This window comes from Chiloscyllium plagiosum, chromosome 4 (genome assembly GCF_004010195.1).
Source record: "Chiloscyllium plagiosum isolate BGI_BamShark_2017 chromosome 4, ASM401019v2, whole genome shotgun sequence".
NCBI lineage: Eukaryota > Metazoa > Chordata > Chondrichthyes > Orectolobiformes > Hemiscylliidae > Chiloscyllium > Chiloscyllium plagiosum.
The window spans coordinates 100,040,771-100,061,220 of NC_057713.1; the positions used below are offsets into that span (position 1 = coordinate 100,040,771).

A 20,450-nucleotide genomic window follows, 5' to 3' on the forward strand; every position below is an offset into this window, starting at 1 on the left:
AATGTAGGATAATGGCTGATCTGATCATTACTTTTCCATGATCCCGCTAAATGGCTTACCTCTGCTCCAACATCTTCATGGTCTTAAAGCATTTAGTCATTAGCTGTGGTAGAATCTCTGAGGATAAAGTTTATTTTTAATTTAGCACACTTTTCTTTTTAGGTGCAGTTTGAAGGAGACTTGATTGGGGTTCAAGTATAATCTCTCTTCTAGAAGGCTTTCATCATTTTCCTATCTTTAATCAAGCTGTTTGAAGAGATGTTATTACCCATCTCTGCAGCAGGTGGGACTTGAACTTGGGTCTCTGTTCAAGGGTAGACACGTTACCACTGTGCCACAAGAACTCCACAAAAATGCCCTGTCAAGTGGGGAATTGAGCCACTGTCTCCTGCATAACAGGTGTGGAAACTAACCACTATATGAGCAAGGGGCCTAAATAGTGAGCTTGGTTCATTTCGATCAGCAAGGGGCAACCATGTGTGTTACCTCGGTAATGAGGGAGCACCACAACGCTATTTAAGTTGGGGCTGCAAGCCAGTAAGTTGGGTCAGGATGGAATTTGAACCCATGGCTGTAGTGTTATTAGTACCGCACTCTAACCATCTGAGCTAAGTAAACAATGGCCTAATCTCTCCTAGGAAAAGGAGACTTGTTCAGAGCAGTTAAGGACGTAAGGTATCTCAGTGAAAGAGGTTTTAGCTTGTCAAAACCTCCAAACAGGGAGTGTTTTGTTAGACTTTCTCAGTTTAGAACAGTCCATACTATTCTAATCTCAGGACTGAATATTTCAGGCAACATTTCATGGCCCTCAGGATAGGAACTGAGAAAGAGCAGTTTTACCAACAGTTTGGGTCGGGAACCAAGTGTTTTTTTTTTGAGCAACTGGGAAGTGACAGTTGTGGAAAAGATGGATTTTTGTTTTGTCATGTGTTTGAAATCTTTCAGATTTGTTTTCTGTTTAACTTGATATGTTTATATTTTGTGTAATAAGCGTCTACCTTTATTAAGAACACGATTTGGTTTTTGTGGCTCAGTGAAAGGCTTTTTTAAAAAAAAAAGGGGAAAAGACCAATGATTTATCAAACTAGATTTCATTCGGGAACTGACTTTTTCCGATAGAAAAATTGGCTGGGATCATAAAACTATAAACTGGCTTGAGAGAAGCAAAAATAAATGACAGAAGTCTATTTTTAAAAATAAGAAGTTTGGTCTGTTATTACAATAGTGTATTTGGCTCTAATCTGAGAATTCTGCTCCAAGATCCAAAGTGGAATCCCAATTCCTGAGTCTGAACGTCCTTATCCTGGTTGACATTGCTGATTTAGATTAGATTCCCTACAGTGTGGAAACAGGTCCTTCAGCCCAACCAGTCCACACCGACCCTCCGAACAGTAACCCATCCAGACCCATTTCCCTCTGACTAATACACCTAACGATATGGGCAATTTAGCATGGCCAATTCACCTGACCTGCACATCTTTGGACTGTGGGAGGAAACTGGAGCACCCGGAGGAAACCCACGCAGACACAGGGAGAATGTGCAAACTCTCCACACAGAAGTCTCCCAAGGCTGGAATTGAACCTGGGACATGTTGTTGTGAGGCAGCAGTACTAACCACTGAGCCACCGTGCTACCCCTAAGGTGCTAAAATGTTTTCAAGTATGTGGCAGGATTTACTGAGTAGTAAGTAACTAAGGGGAAACAGCGTTTCAACTTGAACATATCATCTGTGCTTGCTTTGTTAATTAACTAAACATAATGTTTAAAGCCAAACTATTTTACTTGTCTTTGCCCTTACATGTGTTTGTGCTTTAAGTCTACTACAGTTCTCCTCACCTGAGCGGCATTACATTTTTGAATACTTAAGATTTTGGTGGGTCAAATGGGTCAATCTGTAGGAATTTGAGATGGTGAGTCCACATGGAGAATCCATTGCATTACTTCTGCGAGGGCTGCCATCTCTTCTGACCAGTCTGCCTTTTAAAAAGTCTTGTTAGAGATTTTGTTTGGACCATGGTTTCCCTTAATGAAACTGAGTAGTATCTGAATTCTAATGTACGTATGTTATGTTCACCATGATCCTTTCAAAACAAATGAGAACAAACACTCCTATTTATCTGTGCCTCTTGTGTTTTAAATAAGGAATTAAATTCCTAGGTATCCAGGCTGTAATTGTGACAGTTTTATTTCTTACATTGCAATAACTAGACTGACATCCTAGTGGAGTACTGCTGTTAAGGGGTACTATCTTTCAGATGAGACATTTAAATTGTGGTCCTGCCTATCCATTTTTGTATGTAAAGGATCCTGAGACAAGTATTTGAAGAATAATGGAGTTTTGGTTCTTAAATTTTTGTTTCTTTATTAACGTGATGCACCTCCTGAGATGAATTGGGCTAGAAAATGGGACCCACTGGAGTCATTACCACTACAGCACAAAGTCCTTTTTATTGGTCCCCTGGTCAGTTATCCAGCAATAAACTAAAATAGATGATCTGGTCATTATTCTAACTTTTTTTTGTGGTAGCTTGCTGTGTGTAAATTTTAATGCTGTATTTCTTGCATCATAAGTGACTAAATAGTTGTTAGTTAGTTGTAAAGTGCTTTGGTGTGCCCTAAGATAAGAAAGATGATTTAGAAATGCAAATCTGGTCACTCTTCAGACCTTTCCACTTGATCAGAGAGTAGGAATGCTTTATTCAGGTGTGTCTCCCCTGACACTGCAAGAGGCTGGTCCAGCTTTGTTCGACCTCCTCCTCAGGGCTGAAATTTACTCCATTACACACATTGCAACTGGTGAAGTATATAGTTTTGATGGTTTGATATCTGTAGGGGAAAATAACCTGTGCACGATATGCATGTGTAAATCTAAAAATGAAGTTCTCGTGTGCACTTCAGCTGAGAATATTTAAGATTCATTTCATGCTTCAAGCAGACTGGGTTTGAATGCTCCTAACATTTATTCAATTGGTTTGTTTAATAGTGAATAACAAATGGAATTTCTCCAAGCTGGTCACAATGCAATAGCAGGCTGTCTAGTGTAATCTGAGTTTTATTTGAAATAATATTAGTCTGTGCTACTTAAACATTGAGGCTTAAGGACAAATAAGGAAAATATTTAAGGAGATCAACTGAATGTGTTTGAATATAAGCACTGTCACCTGAGCAGGATTAGTGCTTGTTGTTGCTTGACCTAAACCAGAGTCTCCACTTCGGATTTGTTCCTTTCTTTTTCAATCATCTATCAATTAGTCCTGTATTTTTCTCTGCCATTGTGAAGGGAACCGGTAATGGTGTTTGCTCTTCAATACACTACTGGCCTTTACTCTGCCTCCCAGTGTGCCTTGCTTGCTCTTGATGTAAAAGATTGTTTTGTTTTAAAATAATTTTCCCTTTTCAAGCATAATTTTATTTTTTCTATTGTATGGTTGGATTCTGATTTTTTTTTTTTTGGTCCTGAACGTGTAATGAATTTGGACGCAAATGTTGCGAATCAACATTTGATTGAATAAGCGCATTTATGTCTAGATTTCTAGTAAGTGTTACTGCAGTGATTTATAAGCTGCTAGGCTATCCCTACCCCAGACATATAAGTAGTGTCTATATTGTCATCTCTTTTGATTTCTATCATTGGCAGCATTAGCTTTTATATAAGACTCGTCATTCCATCTTTTGTAGGGGAGCATCCTAGACCAGTTTCTCACTTAGTGTAGGTGCAGAGGTTGGTTCGTTCTTGGAGACTGAGATTACAGGTTCCTAGTCAACTATGATACCTGTGCTATTCACCAGTCTGAATTTGAACATATATAAGCTCACAAAGGTACCCATGGTTTCATCCATGGGACTAAACAACATCTGCGTTTTAAGAAATGGTAGGAGTCTGTAGCACATCGTAAACTGAGCCCCATAACTCTTTAGAGTCATACCAAATTAAGTAACACACATACTTACCTGAATTTCAGACCAAGGTTGATAGAAAGCAAGGGCCGAGTTTCTGAACTAAGCAGGAGTTGCTATCTATTATAAATACACTGGACATCAGCTACAAGTGAACTAGAATAAATATTTGAGCAAAATTTTTGTCTGAGTCCTCTTTTCCATAGAGACGCAGAACAGAATTATTGGCAGATGTAGGGAAAACTGCCAAGTTAGTGGTTTTCTTTGCAGATTCTCATATTGAGATGATCACTTCACTTCAGCTAGTCAAGCTGTTTGTATTCAGTTTTCCTTTTTCTGAAAACTTCCACTGGTTTATTAGTACACAATAACTGACTCTCGGAAAGAAAATGTCTCTGATTTATCACTTCAGAAGTGACAGGTCACAGAAACTGTTCCAGGAAAAGGAACTGGTTTTACTCCAGTTAAAACTGAGTTTATTTTTACTGCAGAGAATGGACAGCTTCTGTTGGGGAGGACAACAGTGTACACTTTATTTTTGTCTGCAATTTGTTCCCAGTTCTAGCTTGCTAGTTATCTAAGAACCAATCCACTTCTTTCATAAACAACTCCTTTGATCATCACACTGCAGGAAGCCAAAGCCACAAAACAAGTTCACTGTTTTGTTTCCCTCGCTGTGAAATTATGCATGAAAAATCAATTTTTTTACAAGTTGCAGGCCTCCAGTTTTTTTCTTTTAAAAGACAATAAAAACAAAGCCAGTTCTTAGACCTTACCCAAAGCTGAACGCTGCCCACAATAATAGAGATTGCCATGCACAATGGTTGGCACACTTGGGCCAAGGGCAATAAGTATAAATACAGGATCTCCACTGGAAAAGGACAGTCATTCAAGGAGCTCAGACCAGCAGCATGCAATGTATAGTCCACATAACTGAGGGAGTTGTACATGGGAACATGGTCCCACTTGAGATTAACTGTCCATCATTGCATTGATTGGGTTCATCCCACTGAAGGAGGTAATAATTGAAGAGGTAAAAAGAAAGCGAGGACTGCTGTTGCTGGAAAAGCGCCGCAGGTCAGGCAGCATCCAAGGAGCAGGAGAAGGGCTTATGCCCAAAACATCGATTCTCCTGCTCCTTGGATGCCTGACCTGTGCTTTTCCAGCAACACCTTTTCAGCAAGCTGGAAAAGCGCAGCAGGTCCAGCAGCATCCAAGGAGCAGGAGAAGGGCTTATGCCCAAAACATCGATTCTCCTCCTTGGATGCTGCCTGACCTGTGCTTTTCCAGCAACACCTTTTCAGCAATAATTGAAGAGGTGTCTAGGTCAATAGTTCTCAAGCCTATGACCTGTGAATCTTCCAATTCTGAATAAAATGAAAATTGTAAAATCTTAAGAATAACAATCTTGGATGGGAGGGATGGGGATAGATGAGAGAGTTGGGTAGTCGTGACTGTGCGACTGTTGGCACAAGCTTCTGCACAACTATCATGATATGTAAGGTAAAGGTTCTCGAAGGTTAATGCTGATTTCTGCAACAGCTCCATCAAACATGGATTTCTCTAATTGCGCAGCTCGTCCTCTCCACTCTCTCACGCAGTCTCATTTCTGTATTGCAATGGAGTACTAGAAAAGCAGAAAATAGGAGTAGCAGTAAATCATCTGGCCACTCTGAGGCTACCCTGCCACTCCGTATTATCATGGCTGATCATCCTATTCAGTGCCCTGTTCCTGGTTTCTCCCTGTACCCTTAATCCCTTTTTAGTTCTGAGAACTATCACTAACTAGTCAAACCAGATTGTGAAGTGGAACTTGAATTATGATCTTGGACTCAAGTGTGTACTATTCAGTGAGTCATAATTGACCTTTATTTTAGCTGATTAAACTTCATCCACTGGAGTTTAAATTTACAATCAGTGTTGTTGACAATTGCATGGGTCTTGGTTGAAGTACTAAATGCACTTGACAACAGAAGTTGACCTGAAATGTATGTGGTCAGTTTTGGCAGGTATTGCCCAGTTGCCACCCTAGTCATCAAAATGTAATTTGGGTAAGGTCACTTTTAAAATTGGCTCCACTTTTTTTTGTTTGAACTCAAAGTTGAGAAGGTTAAGCAGTGATCTGAGCAAGTCATTAACAATGTTAGTTGGATTTATTTCAAGAAATGTTTTGGGTTAAATCCTCAACTGAAAGGGCATAATTGTAATTGCAGTTGGGTGAATTTGGGCTGCAGTCAGGAACGTTTTCTCATAAATAGTAATGAAAATAGAGAATTCTTTCTTGGAAAAATCAGAGCAAGCTATAACTTCAAAGACTGAAGTCAACAAATATACCCCATCAATATTTGAATATGGAATGAAACAGGAAGATTTAAGTTGAACAGTTTAGCGATGACTTCTAGAAGTTCTCCAGAAGTTGCTAAGAGGTTTGCCTTTATATAAAACTCAGTACCACTTCAAAATGCCCCAATAATAACTTAATTCTTCTGACATGATGATTATATGAACCAGCTACTGCATTTCCAATATTATGTATAGATGGCCCTCTCTACAGCAATGTGATCATGACAGTAACTTGCTTGTGATATTTGTAGGCTGAGTGATAAAGATTGATCAGGACCCCAGGGAGAATATCCCTGCACTACTTTGAACTAGCACTGTGGGATCTTCTCACTACACCACCCAGGGTAGATGAGGCTTCAGTTTAACATTTAATCTGAAATATAGCATCTCCAACTGATATGGCAACCCTCCCCTCCGTAGTTGCAATTGTGTCCACCCAGATTTCTGTGCATCAGGCTCTGGAGAGGAACTTTGAACCACAATCTCCTGACCCTGAAAGGTATGCCCATCAAACCAGGGCTGACACAAAATCAAACTGCTGAGTTTCTCCAGCGGTCACTGTGCTTATGTGTTTCAGACAGGAGCCTGGAAGAACACAGCAAGCCAGGCAGCATCAGGTGGTGTGTTCTTCTAGCCTCCTGCCTGTTCAATTTGGATTCCAGCATCTGCTGTTTCTCCTTTTTTTTTATTTTTGACTCTAACGTTCTGTGTTTCAGAGCAGGCATACATTTTTTGTTTTGATAATGTTTAAAAATTCCTCAGTATGTATTTTGGTTTATTCAGTTGAAGATACATTCATGACTCTGAAAGAATGTGTTAATGTATAAAATTCTAAAGATTGATTTATTGCTCTGCACAGTTGCTCTTTAAAATGGCCTAGATGCCGTTAAGAATGTTTTTGCCCTGAAAGGGAATTAGTACAGAGATATATCTATATATGTATCTCTCAAAGTATGAGGTTGTCTTAACAAGAATATTATCAGAATTTTTTGATTAACTGTCTTTACTTCAACTTCCCAAAAATCCAATATGCAATGACATTTTAGCTTTGAAAAAGGTTTGGATTAAGACAAAGTAATTGAAATAAAGATCTATTTCAACTTGTTCCAAGAACAGTTGGAATACAGCTGGAAGCCAACATGATTTTTGCACTGTTGATTTAAAGTTTATGGACTGTCTAACTTTGATTTTGGCAGTGTGATGCTGAGCTCCAGGTTTGAGCACTGTGTTGTGTGCTCACTTCACTTTAGTGAACAGTAATGACACTAAAACTGGATGATGGGTGACCTCCACAAGGGGATTTTATTTCAAGTGCTCAGTCTAATTTAAAATCTTCATCTGGTGTTAGTTTGAGTTTGTGATAATGTTTGTGGGGTACATGAGGATGCACTAGTCCTCGCTTCGGCAGCACATATGCTAAAATTGGAACGATACAGAGAAGGTTAGTATGTGCCCTGCACAAGAATGACATGCAAATTTGTGAAGCGTTCCATATTTTTCATTTAAAAGGCATTTGGATGGGACTATGAAGAGGAACGTTTTGGAGGGAAATGGGCCAGGTGCTGGCAGGTGGGACTAGATTGGGTTGGGATATCTGGTTGGCGTGGACGAGTTGGACCAAAAGGTCTGTTTCCATGCTATACTGTCTATGATGCTGCAGATGCATTGAGCAAAATATGCAGTTTGAATGAGGATGGACTGCTTAAACATTTGCCTGAGTTTAGCTGCTTTTTACTGCATTTTAAAACTGATTTATCTGCTATTTACCTGACCATCTGAATAATTTCAGATCAGCTCTTCTCACCCTTGTGGAAAATTAGAAATGTTAATTGTGTATTCTACAACTTCAAATGGAGTTTTACAGTCATAGAAACTGCAGTCTCTTGGTAGTCTTTCTGATTTTTAAATAGGCTTTTTAAAAATTGAAGTTATTAACCAGCTCTATTTTATTGATCAAAAGCTAATGCTCTGGACTACCAGCTACCCATCCCACCACAGCAATATGTGGAATTTAATTCAATTGATTTAAAGCACTGGAATTGAATGCTTTTCTCTTGGTTTTTTTAATCAATTGTTGTAGAACTCATCTGGCTCACTGATCACAACTCTTTTTTTTTAAAGCAAGGAAATCTACCATCGTTACCTGTTCTGGCCCATGTGGGACTCCAGACTCTCCTCAATATAATGAATTTTTTCAATTGCCCTCTGCACTGGCCTTGTGAGCCCATCAATTGTGCCAACCTGATAGCAGTTTTGTTGTACCTGGACCAGAGGAACTGCAGGGGTTCAGGAAGGTGGTTAATCACCTTTTTTTTAGTGGTAATTCGAATTCGCAAAAAATGCTGGCTTTGCCAATGACCGCCATATCCTGTGCACCTTTCTTTTAAAATCAGGGGTTGATTATTTCAGGAACATTAAATTTATACATGTATGAAACTGACAGGCTCAAAATTGACCAAAGTATCATTCACACTATCTCCGTACTAGCATCTGTAACATCCTGGCAAACATCCCTCTATCTCTCCTGTTGTCCTTTTTTTTTTTGAGTTGAAGTTTTGGGGAACTTCTCTGCACGCCAAAGGCAGTGCAAATGAATTCCAGGTGTCCATAAAAGCAGACCTACAAATGTGAGTTCAGAGCAGGAGTAGGCCACTGGGGGCCACTTAGCCTCCTCTTCCATTCAATAAGATCATGTCTGATCTGATTATGGACTCCATTTTTTAAATCTTCCTGTACCTGGGCCTACAACTCCTTTTCTCTTAGTCGAGACTCTATTCAGTCCTGCCTTCAAAACATTCACTGAACAAACCTCTAATGCTCAATGGGAAGAGAATTTGAGTTATTACCTTCTGAAAGAATTTCTCCTTATATTTTAAACCGTGACTCCTCCATTCTATATTCTCCCACATAAGGAAAAAGAGTTATCACCTCTACCTTATCAAGTCCCTTCTATTGTGTTTCAATCAAGTTGCCTCCTAGGATTCTAAATTCCAATGGATACAGGCTCAAATTCTCTGGGGTCTCTTTCAGATAAAGGTATCTTTTTTTCCTCCAAAGAGGGTCTGCTTAACTAATGTTGACTACTCCCTCACTGTGGCTCCCTCACTTGCTGATGCCCATTACACACAATACAGCCCTCAGTATGGATCCCTATAATATTCTACTTGTCACCATCTGCCAACCCACAACACTATTTGACATGGAAACAGAAATAGGCTATTCGCCCTCTTTTTGATTTTGCGCTACTGCTTGGTGAGATCATGGGTCATCTAGTAATCCTCAACTCTTTTCTTTTATAGTCTTTTGTCAATAACCCTTGATTTCCTAATGGATTGGAAAAATCTGTCTGCCTCAGCATTGAGTATATTTAATGACCCAGCCTCGACAGGCCTCTGTGGTGAAGAATTCCACAGCTCCACTACCCTCAAAAGAAGAAAATTTTCCTCTACCTTTTGCTTTTAAATCTGCAACCCCTTGCTTTGACATTCTCCTCTGGTCCTAGTCTCTCACAAGTGTTAACAACTTTTCTACACTTAACGCTGTTAGGTTTCCAAGAAATCTGTGTTTCAATTAACCTACCTCTTATTCTTAAAAGGTACAGAGTCAACCTCTCGTCATAAGACAGTCCCTCCATGCCTGGTACCAGCTTAGTGAACCTTCTCTGGATAGCCTTCTACATTACTAAAGTACTCCAGCTGGGTCTTGTGTAGTTTTAGCAAAACTTCCCTTTTGAAATAAAAGCCAACATGCCATTTGCCTTCCCTATTACTTGCTGAACTTGGGTGCTGCCTTTTTGTGATTCTTATAGAAGGATCCCCAAATCCTTTAGTGTTGCAACTTTGAATTGAATTTTAGGTTTGTTTAGATTCCCTACGGTATGGAAACAACAGGCCCTTTGGCCCAACAAGTCCACACTGACCCTCCGAAGAGTAACACCCTGACCCATTCCCCTTCCCTATGTTTACCCTTGACTAATGCATCTAATACTATGGGCAATTTAGCATGGCCAATTCACCTGACTTTCAAAGCTCTGGATTGTGGGAGGAAACCGGAGCACCTGGAGGAAACCCACACAGACACGAGGAGAATTGAATTTATTGTCACATGTACTGAGGCACAGTGAAAAGCTTTGTCTTGCGAGGAATACAGGCAGATCAGAGTTAAGTAGCATAACTAAGTAAATTATAGGTAAACAGCGGCAAAAACAAAAATCGGTTAGCAGAAACTGTTTTGGAACCTGCTGGTACGTGTTCAGGCTTCTCTACCTTCTCCAATGGTAGAGGTTGTAGAAGAACGTTGTCAGGGTAGGATGGAACTTTGAGAATGTTGATGGCCTTTCCTTAACAGCAGGTTTGGTAGATGGATTCTATAGTTGGGAGGTTGGCCTTTGTGATTATCTGTCTGGGCCGAATTCGACACTCTGTAACCATCTCTGATCTTGAATGGTACAGCTGTCATACCAGGTAGTGATACATCTAGACATCATGTTCTTGATAGCGCACCTATAAAAGTTGGCAAGGGTATTTGCCATCGTGCCAAATTTCCTCAGCTGCCTGAGGAAGAAGTGACATTGGGCCTTTGTAACCAGTGTGTCCACATGAAGAGTCCAAGAAAGCTTGTTGTGGATGACCACTACCAGGAGCTTGACCCTCTCCACTCGTTCCACCTCTTTGCTGTCCTTGTATAAGGAGACATGAGTAACATCCCACTGCATTTCTCCTGCAATATCCTGCAGCATTTCTCCATTTAAGTAGTATTCACTCCTTCTATTCTTCCTGCCAATGTCCATAACCTCATTCCCCACATTAGACTCCATTTGCCAAGTTTTTCACTGGACCTGTCTGTGTTCCTCTATATTTGTTATCCTTGCTCCATATTTCTAACACTTTTTTTTTTTAAAAAGTAATTCCCCACAAACATGGTGATAGTGCACTCCTTTTTCTTCCCAAGTCAGGGATATGTTACAAAATCCAGCCCCAGCTAGGATTTTTGTGGTACTTTTTTACTGGTTATATGGTACCATCCAGAATGTCTCCCTCTACATGTTATTACAACTCTCTGGCTAGTTGATAAGTGGCAGTTATCTATCCATGCTAATAGCTATCTCCAATGCAATGGGCTCTTATTGACTGTGGTACTTTATCAAATGCCTTCTGAAAATTCAAATATGATACATCCACTGCTTTTTTTATCAATCCCATTTGCTACCACTTCAAAGAATTCTAATAATCTTGTCAGGTTTATCTTTGTCTTTGTCTTTTTTTTTTTTAACCCTTCACAGAACTATGCTGACTTGACTTGATCATCTGCATTTTCAAATGTTTTGCTATTACATCTTTATATAATAGACTCTAGCATTTTCCTCAATGAAACACAGTAAGCTAACTAACCTTTTCTCCCCTCTTTTTCCTCCTCCAATTTTTGGATAAAGGTGTTACATCAGCAATTTTCCCATTGGCTTGTGTCTTTTACTGAATCCAAGGATTTTTCGAAGACTACGAGTACATGCATTATCTCTAATTATACTTTAATATCCTGGGATACAACTGATCAGGTTGGGAACTTATCAGCCTTCATGCCTATTTAGCTTCCCAACATTTTCTGTTATTATTTAGAACGTTGAACATTACAGCGCAGTACAGGCCCTTCGGCCCTTGATGTTCCACCGACCTGTGGAACCAATCTGAAGCCCATCTAACCTACACTATTCCATTCTCGTCCAAATGCCTATCCAAGGAGTATTTAAATGTCCTTTAAAGCTGGTGAGCGTACTAGTGTTGCAGGCAGTCTGTTCCACACCTCCTCCTGCTCTGAGTAAAGAACCTACCTCTGACATCTGTCCTATATCTATCACCCCTCAATTTAAAGCGATGTCCCCTCATGCTAGCCATTGCCACCTGAGGAAAAAGACTCACTGTCCAATCTATCTAACTCTGATTATTTTGTGTCTCAATTAAGTCACCTCTCGACGACTCTCTAATGAAAACAGCCTCCAGTCCATCAGCCTTTCCTCATAAGATGTTTCCTCCATACCAGACAACATCCTAGTAAATCTCCTCTGAACCCTTTTCCAAAGCTTCCACATCCTTCCTATAATGTGGTGACCAGGACAGTACCCAATATTTCAAGTGTGGCTGCACCAGAAGTTTGTGCAGCTGCAGGATGATCTCGTGGGTTCTGAAACTTAATCACACTACAATAAAAGCTAACACACCATATGTCACGTTAACAACCTATCAACCTTGGGAACTTTTCAAGGATCTGTATACCTGGACACAGATCTCTCTGCTCATTTGCACTACCAAGAATCTTACCATTAGTCCAGTACTCTGCATTCCTGCTGCTCCTTCCAAAGTGAATCACCTCACACTTTTCCACATTAAACTCCATTTGCCACCTCTCAACCTAGCTCAGCAGCTTATTTATGTCTCTCTGTAACCTGCAACATCCTTCGTGACTATCCACAACTCTATCGACCTTAGTGTCATGCACAAACTTACTAACCCATCCTTCTATGCCCTCATCCAGGTCATTTATAAAAATGATAAACAGTGCACCCAAAAAGATCCTTGCAGTACCCCATTAATAACTGAACTCTAGGATGAATATTTCCCATCAACCACCACCCTCTGGCTTTCAGCTAGCCAATTTCTGATCCAAACTGTTAAATCCCCCTCAGTCCTATGCCTCCACATTTTGTACAATAGCCTACCATGAGGAACCTTATCAAATGCCTTACTGAAATCCATATACACCACATTAACTGCTTTATCCTCATCTACCTGTTTGGTCACCTTCTCAAAGAACTCTAAGGTTTGTGAGGCATGACTTGCCCTTCTCAAAACAGTGTTGACTATCCCTAATCAACCTAATCCTCTCTGGATGATTATAAATCCTATCTCTTATAACCCTTTGAAACACTTTGCTCACAACTGAAGTAAGGCTCACAGGTCTATAATCACCAGGGTTGTCTCTGCTCCCCATCAACAAAGGAACAACATTTGCTATCCTCCAGTCTTCTGGCATTATTCCTGTAGACAATGATGACATGAAGCTCTAAGTCAAAGGCTCGGCAATCTCCTCCATGGCTTCCCAGAGAATCATAGGACAAATCCCATCCGGCCCAGGGGACTTGTTTATTTTCACCCTTTCCAGAACTGCTACCATTTCCTCCTTGTGAACCTCAATCTCACCTCGTCTAGTAACCTGTATCTCCGTATTCTTCTCAACCTTTGTCTTTTTTTTAATGTGAATACTGATGAAAAGTATTCATTTAGTGCTTCCCCTGTCGTCTCTGACTCCACTCACACTTCCCACTACTATGTTTGATTGGCCTTAATCTTACTCTAGTCATTCTTTTATTCCTGATATAGGTATAGAAAGCCTTAGGGTCTTCCTTGATCCTATCTGCCAATGACTGCTCTGGCTCTTCCATCTTAGCCCCCTCATTTGGTACTTTTAATGCTATTAGTGATCACTTTTCTATCATGAATAATGGCACAAAATATTCATTCTACCCCTTTGCCATTTCCTGGTTCTTCATGTTACCTCCCCAGGTTCATTCTCTCGGTGACCTATGTTCACTTTGGTCCCTGTTTCTTCAATATTTAAAGAAGCCGCTACCATTTGTTTTGATATTACTTGCTAGCTTTATCCACCTGTGTAATTTGTCCCTGTCTTCTATTAGTCGTCTTTTGATTTTTAAAACTTTTCTAGTCCTCTGTGTTATTACTAATCTTTTCCACAATTGTATGTCTGTTTTATTTTCATTTGATACTTTCCCGTTGACTGGGCAGCATCTGCAAGGGAAAGAAACAAGGGTTCATGTTTCAGGTTGATTGTCTTTTTCAAGAGAGCTTTGTTCTGAGCTTAATTAACAGGGCAACAAACCAGTTAATGTGATCCTATCTAAGCTAAATATTCCATCCTATTTAATGGTATGCTACTTAGCTTGATTACTCAGTTAAATTCCCTGTACTCTACTCTCTCTTGTGGCATGACCATTTTCATTGTTTCATGGCTGTAGCTGCCTAGGCTGCAAGCTCTGGAATTCACTCCATCTTTCCTTTCTAGTAACCAATCTTCTTGAGCACTTCTTGCAAGTACACAGCTTGTGTCTGGTCTTGAGCATTTTTCTTTTTTCCCCCCATACTCCAGCTATCCACATTTCTGCCTTACTTTTGTTTCTCTTTTTAAAATGAATCTTGAAGCTTGAGTTCTGAGCTAATATTGCCTTTTTGTGTGGCCTGGTGTTGCATTTTTTTTTTGTAATGGCTGGGTGAAATGCCTTGGGATATCTTATTCTGATTTAAACGTGCGACAGAAGTAGAAGTGATATGTTGGCAATTGTTTTGGAGTATGGGGGAAAAGAAAATGCTGATGATCAGACATAACCGTGTACTGGCAAGGAGAAATGCTCAAGAAGATTGGTTACTAGAAAGGAAAGATGGGAATTTGGATTTCTATGGTGTCATTTGCATTCTTGTATTAAAAATTGTTTCCTAGCTGTGAATGAACTTTGTGTAACTATTGCTGTAATGAAGGAAATGCAGCAACCAAAATTAAATGAAGCAAGATCCCACAAACAGTATTACAACAATGACTAGAGTTTATTTTCATGATAGTGGGATAAATGTTGGCCATGACTCTTAATATTTCCAATTCCTAAATACTGCCACAGGATGCTTTGCATCTACCTCTTAAGGGCAGACAACACTTCCCATTTAGAAGGTTGTGAACAACCTTCTGGAGAACATATGAGCAATGTTGATTTTTCCTTGTCCTCCTCCTCCCAGAAGATAGCTCATTAGTGAATGCCTTCCAGAGGAAGCAACAGAACTGGTTCAAAATAGAAGACCAAGGGTGAAGGTGGAGGGTTACCTTTCAGACTGGAGACCAGTGGTGTGCCACAATGATCAGTGCTGGGCCCACTGCCTTTTGTCATTTATATAACTGATTTGGATATGAACATAGAAGGTATAGTAAATAAGCTTGCAGATGACACAAAAATCGGTGGTCTAGAAGACTGTGAAGGTTACCTCCGAATACAACGGGATCTTGAACATTTGGGCCAGTGGCAAGAGAAATGGCAGATGGAGATTAATTTAGATAAATGCGAGGTACTGCATTTTGGGAAAGCAAATCTTAGCAGGATGTATACACTTAATGGTAAGCTCATGGGAGTGTTGGTGAACAAAGAGACCTTGGAGCGCAGGTTCATCACTCCTTGAAAGTGGAGTCACCAGTAGATAGGATAGTGAAGAAGGCGTTTGGTATGCTTTCCTTTATTGGTCACAGTATTGAGTATAGGAGTTGGAGGTCATGTAGCAGCTGTACAGGACATTGGTTAGGCCACTTTTTTTGTGAAACATGAAAGGGTTCAGAAAAGATTTACAAGGATGTTGCCAGGATTGGTGGGTTTGAGCTACAGGGAGAGGCTGGGGCTGTTTTCCCAGCATCTGAGGCTGAGGGGTGACCTCCGAGTTTTACAAAAACAAGAGGGGCATGGATAGGATAAATAGACACGGTCTTTTCCCTGAGAGTCCAGAATTAGAGGGTGTACATTTAAGGAAGGGGAAAGATTAAAAAGGACCTGGGGGCAACTTTTTCACACACACAGGGTGGTGTATGTGTGGAATGAGCTGTCAGAGGAAGTAGTTGGAGGCTGGTACAATCCCAACATTTTAAGTCATCTGAATGGGTATATGAATAGGAAGGTGAAGGGCTTTTGCCCGAAGGTGAAGCCCTGATGAAGGGCTTTTGCCCGAAACGTCGATTTTGCCTGTCCTCGGATGCTGCCTGAATTGCTGTGCTCTTCCAGCACCACTAATCCAGAATATGAATAGGAAGGGTTTAGATGGATTGGGGCAAGTGTTGACAAATGGGACAAGATGAATTTAGGATATCTGGTCAACATGGAAGAGTTGGACTGACTGATCTGTTTCCATACATCTCTATGACTGCATGACTCTAGTTGATTGGTGTTGCTCTAAAGCAAGTGAACTTGCAAAAGATATTAGAGAGATGTCAACTAAAGTGGGAGGAAAAGAAACGCTGTTTGAAAATCTGAGCTTCTGAGGGAGGTACTCCATGCAACTGAATGGAAATACATATTTTTGAAAATGTACTGCTGTTCAGGATGAAGGCTGCTGCCACTATCCTGTCCAAAGTATAGGACCAGCTTGGTCTAGTATGGTCGAGGAAAAAACACTAGTCTATCTAGCAGTGACTGGAAGATGTTTTTTGCCTATTAGCAGCAAGTTACAGGTTTCCTTGAAATTGAGAGACTTGCAGAAAATTTGAGGACACTCATTGGGTAGCAAGAGAGGAAAACCCAACCAATCTATATAACATTATGGCGAGTGGTACTTTGTGGCACTGCATTGTATTGACATTTGCAAATCCATGTGTAACAGGTAAGGTATTGAGAAAACTGCAAACTATCTGCCTTTGGGAAGAACTACTATTGATGAGGCTATGCCTGGAATAATGTGTACAGTTTTTTGTTTTCCTTTCATAAGGAAGGAGTGCAATAACCAGTTTCACCAATAAAGAGAATGTCTTACAAGGAGTGAATGAACAGACTAGGCCTGTGTGCCCTGAGGTTAACAATGAGAGGCATTGGGGAAAGTGGTTTCCATTGCAGATGTTATATAAAACAACATTCAAGCTCAATCAAATAGGGATTTATTTCCTTACACACAAACACCAATTGCACCAATTTCCTAATTTAACTGCAGCACTTAGTCACTTCTGTTGTAAAACATGTGCACGTATGTTTTATTTTCAACCAATGTTGTTTGATCCAAATAGATAAAATTTGTGAAAAATCTTGTGTGCGTGCTCTTATTTAGATACTGTTTCTAGGACTAATCAGTGTGTAAGATCAAATGTACAAGTTATCGTTTTCAGTAAGTTAGGAGCTGCCATGTCGAGTCCTAATTTTAACTGGGCTATGTTGTCATTGCTAAAGTCTGATTTATTTCTTAAATATTTGAAAACTTGTATGTTCCAATATTTAAGTTCTTGCTATGTTGGGAATTGCATAATTGATCAATAATTGCTTTATATGGTATCCATGACAACTGGCTTGCTTCCCCTCATGATTTGATTTTTGAAAAACATTTTATTTACTAAGTCTGCTCCTGGATATGACCTCTTACCTTTTTTTTAAGGTGTCATTAAATGATCATTTTTACTTCAATCCAGACTGATGTAATGGGCAGTTCTCCAATATGTCTGATGCTACCATTGGCACTTGCGGGAATCTTACTTTCAAACTGGGGAATGCTGTTTAAAAAAAAACAAGAAGCGAGCCACTTGTCCCCTTGAGCCTGTTCTGTTCTTCAGCTGGGCCATGGCTGACTTTATATTTAACTTAAGTTTTCACTTTCTTCTCGTAGTCCCCAAGTTCCTTTTTTAATATCCAAAAATCTATTGACTTCCGCCTTCAATAGATTCAATTAGAGCATTCATTTAATTGAGTTACAAAGTTCCAAAGATCCACAACTCTCTAGATGAAGAAATATATCTTCTCTTCTCTTGACCCCTTTTTTTATTTCTGATTCTCTTCAATTTTTTTGAACCTTGACCCTGATCAAGCCCCTTAAGAATTTTATATCTTTCATTGAAATCCTTTTTTTTAATTTAAACTCCAGGGAACAGAGACCTTGTATACATTACCTCCCTTCATTGTGTAATTCCTTCAATTGTTTGGCTATCTCCAGGCTTAGTGCAGATTTGGTTTCTTTCAATCCCAAAATGATGTTGTGAATGAGGGTAGCTACCTTTTTTTTTTTCTCTGATCTAACTTGACAAGTCTTGAGTTAACAATCCCCAAAGCAGCCCCAGTACAAATGGATCAGATCTAAGCTCTATAGTCCAATTGTTGTGAACGGTGACAGACAATTAAACAAATCACTGGAGGAGGAAGCCCCACAAGTATACCCAACCTCCATGATGGAAGAGTCCAGCACATCCGTGCAAAAGATAAGGCTGTCATTTGCAGCAATCTTTAGCCAGAAGTGCCGAGTGGATGATCCATCTTTGCCTCTTCCGGTGGTATGCAGCATTACAGATACCATTCTTCAGACACAAAATCAGAAAATGCTGCAAAGTCTCAGCAGCTCTGGCAGCATCTGTGGAGAGAAATCAAAATTTCCCTCTACGAAAGGGTCATTGAACCCAAAACATTAACTGATTTCTCTCCACAGATGCTGCTAGATCTGCAGAGCCTCTTCAGCAATTTGTCTTTGTTTCCAATTTCCAGCAATTGCAGTTTTTTTTTCAGTTTTTATCCAGTATTCGACCAATTTGATTCATTCCATGTGATATCTAAAAAGGGGCAGAAGGCACTGGATACTGCAAGGGCTATGGGCTGTGATGATCCAGCAACAGTACTGAAGACTTGTGCTCCAGAACTTGCTGCTCCCCTAGCCAATAATTGTTACTCAAGACTCCCCTGGTCAAGCTGTTCCAGTATAGTTACAACATTGGCATCTACCAGACAATATGGAAAATTGCCCAGGTATGTCCTGTACAGAAGCAGGCGATGGAAGGTGTCATCAACAATGCTACCAAGGAACATCTCAGCAAGAACCTGCTCAGTGACTACCAGTTTGGATTCCACCAGAGCCACTCTGTTCCTGACCTCATTATGCCCTTGGTTCAAACACTGTTCAAAGCACGGAATTCAGAGATTAAATGAGGTGAGTGACTCCCTCCATGTCAAGGTTGGGATGGAGGGGCTGGAAATTCTCCCCTGGTTAGAGTTATACTGAGCACATCGCAAGATGCTCTCATTTGTTGGAGGCCAGTCATCTCTGCTGCAGGACATTCCTGCAAAAAATCCTCAGGATAGCATCCTAGGTCCAACCACCTTTTTTCCAGCAGTTTCATCAATGATCCTCCCTCCATCATAAGGTCAGAAGTGGATGTTCACGGGCAGACTTCTCAGCACCATTTGCAGCTTGATGGATACTGAGGCAGTCTATGCTTAAATGCAACAAGACCTGGACAATATCTAGGTTTGGACTGGCAAGTAACATTTTCACTATACAAACACCAGGCAACAACTATCTCCAATAAAACAACGAACAATCTAACCATCATCCTGTGACATCATGGCATTACCATTAATGAGTTCTCCTATCAACTTCCTGGGGTTACCATTTAAGTAGGAACTCAACTGGATTCATTGCACAAAAATATAGTAGCAACAAGAGCAGGTCAGAGGTTAAGAATACTGCAGTGAATAAGTCTCCTCCTGACTCCCCCAAAGCCTGTCCACCATTCTTGAGACAAGTGAGAAGGAATATTTCCCATTTGCCTGGATGCATGCAGCTCCAGTAATGCTCGACACCTTCCAGCCATCTTGATTGACACCACATCAACAAACATTTGTCACGCTACTGCATTCAGTAGCAGCAGTGTGTACCTTTTTTTTTTAAGACAGCACCTTCCAAACCCACAGCTACTTCCATCTTGAAGGATAAGGGCAGCAGATACATAGGAATACTGTCACCTTCAAGTTCCCTCTCCAAACCTCCCCTTATCCTTATTTGGATTTATATTGTCATTTCTTTTGTGTCACTGGGTCAAAATCCTGGAATTCCCTCCCTAACAGCATTGTGGGTCAACCTACAGATACGTAGGTGGTAATGATTTCATGAAGGCAGCAAACTACCAACTTCTCAAGGGCAACTAAAAATGACAAATACTTAACCAGCCAGTAATGTCTGTGCCCATGATTTATTGCAACTATTTCACCGTTCTTATATAAATGACCTAAATTACAACAGACTGTTCGGGCAAACTAGCTATTACTAGCAGTCACTAGTTCAAGGTGAGGGGAAAAGTTTAAGGGAAATGTGTGGAAAATCTTTACGGACAGGGTGGTGGGTTGCCTTGAATGTGTTGCCAGCAGAGGTGGTAGAGACGGGCACTATACATCTTAGATGATGCTATCTAGACACCATACATGAATGGTAAAAACAATGACTGCAGATGCTGGAAACCAGATTCTGGATTAGAGTGGTGCTGGAAAAGCACAGCAGTTCAGCAGCATCCAGGGAGCAGGAAAATTGACGTTTTGGGCAAAAGCCCTTCAGGAATACAGGCAGAGTGCCTGGAGGGTGGAGAGATAAATGAGAGGGGGGTGGGGGTGGGGTTCTAATCTAGTTTGGAACAGATTGCCAGCTGAGGTGATAAA

General features: G+C 40.4%; 1 protein-coding gene and 1 non-coding gene across 3 annotated transcripts in view; both read left to right on the forward strand.

Moving 5' to 3' along the window:
• rspo2 (R-spondin 2) overlaps positions 1 to 20,450 on the forward strand; it is a 123,907-nt gene that overhangs the window by 18,259 nt on the left and 85,198 nt on the right. The window lies entirely within an intron of this gene.
• Positions 7,634 to 7,740, forward strand: LOC122549623. The gene has a single exon (XR_006311620.1). It is a non-coding gene; the product is annotated as a U6 spliceosomal RNA (small nuclear RNA).